The sequence below is a fragment of the Mus caroli genome, chromosome X (genome assembly GCF_900094665.2).
Source record: "Mus caroli chromosome X, CAROLI_EIJ_v1.1, whole genome shotgun sequence".
Classification (NCBI taxonomy): domain Eukaryota; kingdom Metazoa; phylum Chordata; class Mammalia; order Rodentia; family Muridae; genus Mus; species Mus caroli.
In genome coordinates, this window is record NC_034589.1 from 72,861,558 (window position 1) to 72,868,364 (window position 6,807).

Consider the following 6,807-nt stretch of genomic DNA (forward strand, 5'->3'; position numbering starts at 1 on the left):
TCCCCCTCCCCCTCCCCCTCTCCCTCTCTCAAAATCAAATCAAATTAGGCTTTGGAGAGATGGCTCAACAGTTCAGAGCATGTACAGTTCTTGCAGAAAATCTGAGCTCAGTTACCAGTACCCACATCAGTAGCTCATAACTGCCTGTAACTCTAGCTCCTGAGGACACTTTTCTGGCCTCTGTGGTCACTTGGACTCATGTGCACCTACTAACACACACACACATGCAAATATACATAATTTTATTTTTTTAAGCAGAAGGAAGGTGCAGATATGCCTCAATTGGATAACATGCTGGAGTCTCTGGGTTCAATTCCCACCCAGCACTGCATAAACTAAATGCGGCAGCTCTCCCATGGAAATTCAGAAATTGGGAGGTGGAAGTTGGAAGATCAGAAGTTGAAGATTATCCTTGGCTAGATAGCTAGTCCAAGGCTAGCCTACCATACATGTGACACCAGTCTGCCATACATGAGACTTCAACTCAAAACAAAGACACCAAAGGAAGCTGAGCATGGTGTTATGGAGATATAATCCCATCACTTGACAGGCTGACACAGGAAAATGAAAACTTGAAGGTCAGCTTGAGCTGTAAGTGAGAGACTCTTGTCTTAAGAAAAAAAGAGAAGAAAGTAATTTCATGACACAGGAAAAATTATATGGCATGCCAGCATCTTCAACCTTAAGAAAAATTATATTAGAATCAGAACACAACTAGGCTTTATTGTTTATAAACTGTCTGCAAGTGATACAGATGGCACAGAAGCCTGTCAGGCTACAAAGATGAACACATTTTCTACCCAGCTGTTGATAGAACAAGTTTGCCCAGTCTTCTATATCATCTGAGCATTCCAAGATTAGAGTAGTCAAGCAGCTAACATATCAGGACTCAGTTTACCCTTTTAAGAAACCCTAGCACAAATCTTGAAAAGACACCCACTAAACAAGACCAGGCTCTCTCACCATCCAGTGCAGGTGCACGCTCCACAGGCACATTCCAAGTTCAATTTGCTGTGTGTGTGGCAGACTTGAGGTTGTCACCCACCTGGTCTTTGTACCTCACATTGTTTCCTATTCTTTGAACAAGAGACTCTGAATTTGTATTTGTGGTTGGACTCTGTAATCACATAGGCAGTCCTGTCAATACATATTCATTTTCTATTTTGACTTTTCCTTCCTTTTGTCTGAATCCAAGGTCTTGCATATGCATGTCAAGTGCCATACTGCTGAGCCACATTCCTAGCCCTTTGGTTTTTAAAAGCAAGTCTTGCTACATTTGTATGATCTTCCTGCCTCTGCCTCATGAGTTCTGGGATTATTAGTATATACCACTACATCCTGCTGTTTCTGTTGCAACTCCAGTTTTAACTTTTACCCCTCAAAGCATTGATCATCTGTGCCCTGAAAAAGCCACAAGGAAGTATTTCCCTGCTCATCACTCTTCTGCAAACAGTCTGTGCTGCAGTGGATGCTCTTGAGTTCTGTCAATATTTCTTCTCCACTCATCTTTCACACCGAAGGAGCATGCTCAGCTGTGTGCCCAACAGCCATAGGGCAAAAGATCTGGGTTCTTGCAAAGCACACTGAGCAAACAGTTCCTGGGAGCAGAGTATCAATAACCCAGGTCACTGTTTTCCACTAGAATAGCTGCCAGTGGAGTCCTATGCCTTTTCTAAGAGGACCTCAGAAAGACTAAGCATATAGCTAGCCACAGCAGCCACAGCTTTGCAACACCCACTTCATCACTGCCTCCTCTGTTGATGTCTTCCCTCTACACTGTCTTCTGGGGGAATCTTGGGGTTATATCACACATAAACCACTGTGCTCAAACCAGATCTCAGAAGTATTTTCAGAAAAACAAAACAAAACAAAACAAAACAAAACCAAAAAATCCAAACCTAGATTTTTATCTTCAAGATCAGTTGGTTAATATTTTAAATAGCTATAATTAAGGGCTGAGGAGATAACTCATTCAGTAAAGTACTTGCTACTCAAGCATGAGGACCTGGGTTCTACTCTCAGCAGCCAACTAAAATGTCCAGCATCATGGTACATGCTTGTAACCCAGCACTGGAGAGACAGAGAGAATGGGATCCCTGGGGAATTGGTTTCACACCAACCCAGCATAATTGGTAAGCTCCAGGTCTCAGTGAGAGACTATCTCAGAACACAAAGTGGATGCTCCTGGGAAATGAATGACAGCTGAGGTTGCTTTCTGCCCTTCACATACACATACACACATGTGCACACGCACACATGCACTCACCCACAAACACTAATTCTACAAGGTAGTTTGAGAGCTATTTATCTTATTTTCTTCTGCAGTTGTTCACAGACATTTTTCTCCTAAGTTCTAAAATGAGCTTTGATGAACCCATGGGAATCTGTGATGGCAACTTACAGGCACCAAATGACATACAATTAAGAGGTATTTAAAAAGGAGAAGGAGAGTGGCTGTGTGATAGATTGGTAAGGGAAGGGTGCCTGCTACTAACCCTGAGACTCTGAGTTTGAACCTCTGATCATACCATGGAACGAGGGAACAGATTCCTGCAAATTGTCTTCAGACCTGCACACACAGAACATCTGCTCTCACACAGCCCCATTACACATATATGCATGGAGAAGAATTTCTGAGAAAAGGCATTTATTTCTACTTGGTTCACAAATGTAATAATGTCACTGTTAAATCATTTTTTTGTACGAAGAGACATCTACCCTGCTGAAAATATCTTCATCTAAAAAAAGAAGAAGAACAATAGAGAGTAAGCATGGATTGCCACATTGCAGTTTCTGTCACCTGATTAGCTGGGCTAGAGTTCTCAGGCAGAAAAGATTAAATATTGATCCTCACTGGAGAAGGGAGAGAAAGCTCTCTGCTTCTTTTTCTCTTTCTTTCTTTCTTTCTTTCTTTCTTTCTTTCTTTCTTTCTTTCTTTCTTTCTTTCTTCCTCCTTTCTTTCTTTCTCTTTCTTTCTTTCCTTCTTTTTTCTTTTACTCTTTCTTTCCTTCTTCAGTGTATATGTTGTATGTGAGCATGTATATGTTTTGTGTGTGTGTGTATGGTGTATCTGTATGTGTATGAGTCTGAATATGATACATGGGAGCACATTATGGTGTATGTAAATTTGCATGCATGTGTGTATGCATAATGAATGCATATATGTGTGCATGGTGTGTGTGTGTGTGTGTGTGTGTGAATGTATGAGTGAGAAAGAGTGACGAGGAGTGCTGTATATTTGACATTTTTTGTGTGTTAGTGTATGTATCTGTCTTAGTCAGGGTTTCTATTCCTGCACAAACATCATGACCAGGAAGCAAGTTGGGGAGGAAAGGGTTTATTCGGCTTATACTTCCATACTGCTGTTCATCACCAAAGGAAGTCAGGACTGGAACTCAAGCAGGTCAGGAAGCAGGAGCTGATGCAGAGGCCATGGAGGGATGTTCTTTACTTGCTTGCCTCCTCTGGCTTGCTCAGCCTGCTCTCTTATAGAACCCAAGACTACCAGCCCAGGGATGGTCCCACCCACAAGGGGCGTTTCCCCCTTGATCACTAATTGAGAAAATGCCTTACAGTTGGATCTCATGGAGGCATTTCCTCAACTGAAGCTCCTTTCTCTGTGATAACTCAGCTGTGTCAAGTTGACACAAAACTAGCCAGTACAGTATCCAAGTATGTTTTCAGAGATCAGGAGAGAATGCTTGATGTCCTGTTCTATCATTCTCCCCATTATCCCTTTGAGATAGCATCTCTGCCTGAACCTGGTACAATACTGGCAGACGTCAGGCCCCACACATCCTCTCCTTTCCATTACCTCTTAGCTCTTGAGTTACAGGTATTGGATAACCCAGCCACATGCTGCTTTTAAAATGGGTGCTAGGTTTTTTTCAATTATTTTATTAAAAATAAAATTATTTTCATATAATATATCCTGACCATGACTCCTCATCCCTCATATCCTCCCAGATAATCCCAGTTTCCTACCCTTCCAAACCCACACCTTTTTTTCCCTTAAGAAAGCAGACAGGTCAATAAAAAAGGACAACTAAACAAAAAGAGGGGGCAGGGGAAGAAACAACAAAAGAGCACAAGAAATGTGCGTGTACGTGCACACACACACACACACACACACAGAGAGAGAGAGAGAGAGAGAAGAGAAGCCATAAAACGCAAAATTGGACACCATAATATACAAGCAAACAACTTGTAAGAGGGAGGGGGGAAGCCCAGACAAAGCATTATGAAGAAAAGAAAAAAAATCTCCAAAACCACCTTCAAGTTCTTTGTGTGATGGCCATTTACTTTTGAGCATGAGACCTGCCCTTAAATGTGGTTTATATATCCAGGTAAGTGTAAATCACCTTTCTGAGTCCAGGTCAAATATAGTCCAAATTGAACTCAAGTCCTAATCCTTCCAAAGCAAGTACTGCTACTTACTGAGCCATCTCCCTAGGCCCTCTTCTCCTTCCATACATCTCCATCTTTATCTCTTACAAGGGGGAGAGGCTGTTTCAGTTTCCCCTGCAAATTCATTATGGCCTTCTCCATCGTATAGAATAAATGAGTTTTGGAAGAAAATCTTACAGACATCATTTGTCACTGTGGGAAAAAAAGATCGTAGCCCCTGCAGGGAAGATATATCTTTCTAGGAGTGCAAATGAAATTTGAATGTCAGAATTATTCGCTGTTGACATTAAAACTTAATGTACAAGTTTAGAGATGAAATTACTCTCTTAGTATCTCTCATAGAGTTTTTTCTTCCTAAGCATGGTTAGCTTCTATTATAACAGATGGGAAAGTCAGTATCATATATAATAGATAAATGATAAAAAAAACAAACCCAGCTTGGTTTCAGAAGGTGCTTAGGAAGTACCTTCTCTTTGTCCTACTTTGCTGCTCAGAGTTTAGGCACATCATCTCCATTTCTTTTTGTTTGTTTGTTTGTTTGTTTTTTTCGAGACAGGCTTTCTCTGTATAGCCCAAGGCACAACAATGAGACGGGCATGGTGGCACACGCCTTTAATNCCAGCACTCAGGAGGCAGAGGCAGGCAGATTTCTGAGTTCGAGGCCAGCCTGGTCTACAGAGTGAGTTCCAGGACAGCCAGGGCTATACAGAGAAACCCTGACTCGAGCTCCCCCCCCCAAAAGAAGGCACAACAATTTCTTGATGTCCTTTCTTAAACTAGGGAAGAGTGGTTGACTTGGACCATCTATCTCAGCCTTCCCCCTTCTTTTTGTTCAGTGACTGTCAAACCCTAATGCATGCCCACACTGTATACTCAGTAGACTGCTCTAAGAAGGGGGAGACATTAGTTTTGTGACCCAGGCCTCCAGCTACAGTATTATCTCTTGGAAGGCATTCTTACAAAGAAGTCCTCAAGAATTTTCAGATATATACCAAGCTTGCTTTTCTGTTAATCACAAGTGTCAAGGAGGACAACGCACATCACAAGACTTCCCAATCCTATTTCAAAAGCACCAAGTAGTAAAGTGCTAGAGATTGGCTCTGAAATGTCCTCTCAAAGCCTTATATTTAGACAACCCAGACTGGGTGCTATTGGGAAATAGCCAAATATTCCAGAGGTAGATAGAGGCTGGTGGGAGGAAGTTAGGTCATTGACTACATGCCCTTGAAGGGGATACTGAGAACCTGATCACTTACACTTTTACCCACTGAACCATCTCCATAGTTCAAATACTAATTTTTAAAACGAATATTTTAAATGAAATTATTATATAGTAGAAAAAGAAGCTGGATGGTTGTACATGCTTGAAATCCTAGCACTTAAGCTGCTGAGGCAGGATTGGGAGTTTAAGGTCAGCCTGGGCTATGAGGTAAGATACTATCAAAACAAGATGGAGCCAGGCATGGTGGTGCCTGCCTTTATGCCTAGCTTTTGGAATGCAGAGGTAGGATCTTTGTGAGTCTGAGGACTGCCTGCTCCACATAGAGAGATTTAGGCTAGCCAGCATACGGAGACCCTGACACCCTGGCTCAAAAACAAACAAACAACAAAAACCTTAAAATATAAAACCCGAACAATCAACGTTCCTAAAGGTGAAGGTAAGGCCACAATGTATTACCATGAAAATGTGGTCACCGATCTTGCAACATAAAGTCATTGCATAGAATTATTCGTAAGAAACAAAACATTTACAGAGCTGAGGATGTAGCTCAGCTGGTAGACTATTTGCTAAGCATGGACATAGCCATATCTTCTATCTCTAGTACCTAATAAAACTGGGCAAAACAGCACACACCTGTAATCCTAGCACTCAGGAAGTGGAAGCAGAAAGATCAAAAGTTAAAAGTCACCATGGCTTGTTTACAAACAATAAGTAAAATAAATGAATATCATTTAGGTCCACGGAGGAGGTGAGGATCTCTAAAAACCCAGCAGGGAGCCAGGTGGTGGTGGTGCACTAGGAAGGCAGAAATAGGTTGATCTCTGAGTTTGAGACCAGCCTGGTCTACAGAGTGAGTTCCAGGACAGCCAGGCTGTTAGAGAAATCTTGTCTCAAAACAAACGAAAAACATTAGAGAAGCAAAAATGACTACTTTTTATTAGCTACGGAAATGGCAGGTTCCAGGCATACCACAGACAATGGGAGTCAGGGAGTGTGGGCTTAAACCTGCTTCTAACTCCAACCTTGATTCAATTGAAAATTTAATTCTTGTTGGGCATGGTGGCACACGCCTTTAATCTCAGCACTCGGGAGGCAGAGGCAGGCGGATTTCTGAGTTCGAGGCCAGCCTGGTCTACAAAGTGAGTTCCAGGACAGCCAGGGCTACACAGAGAAACCCT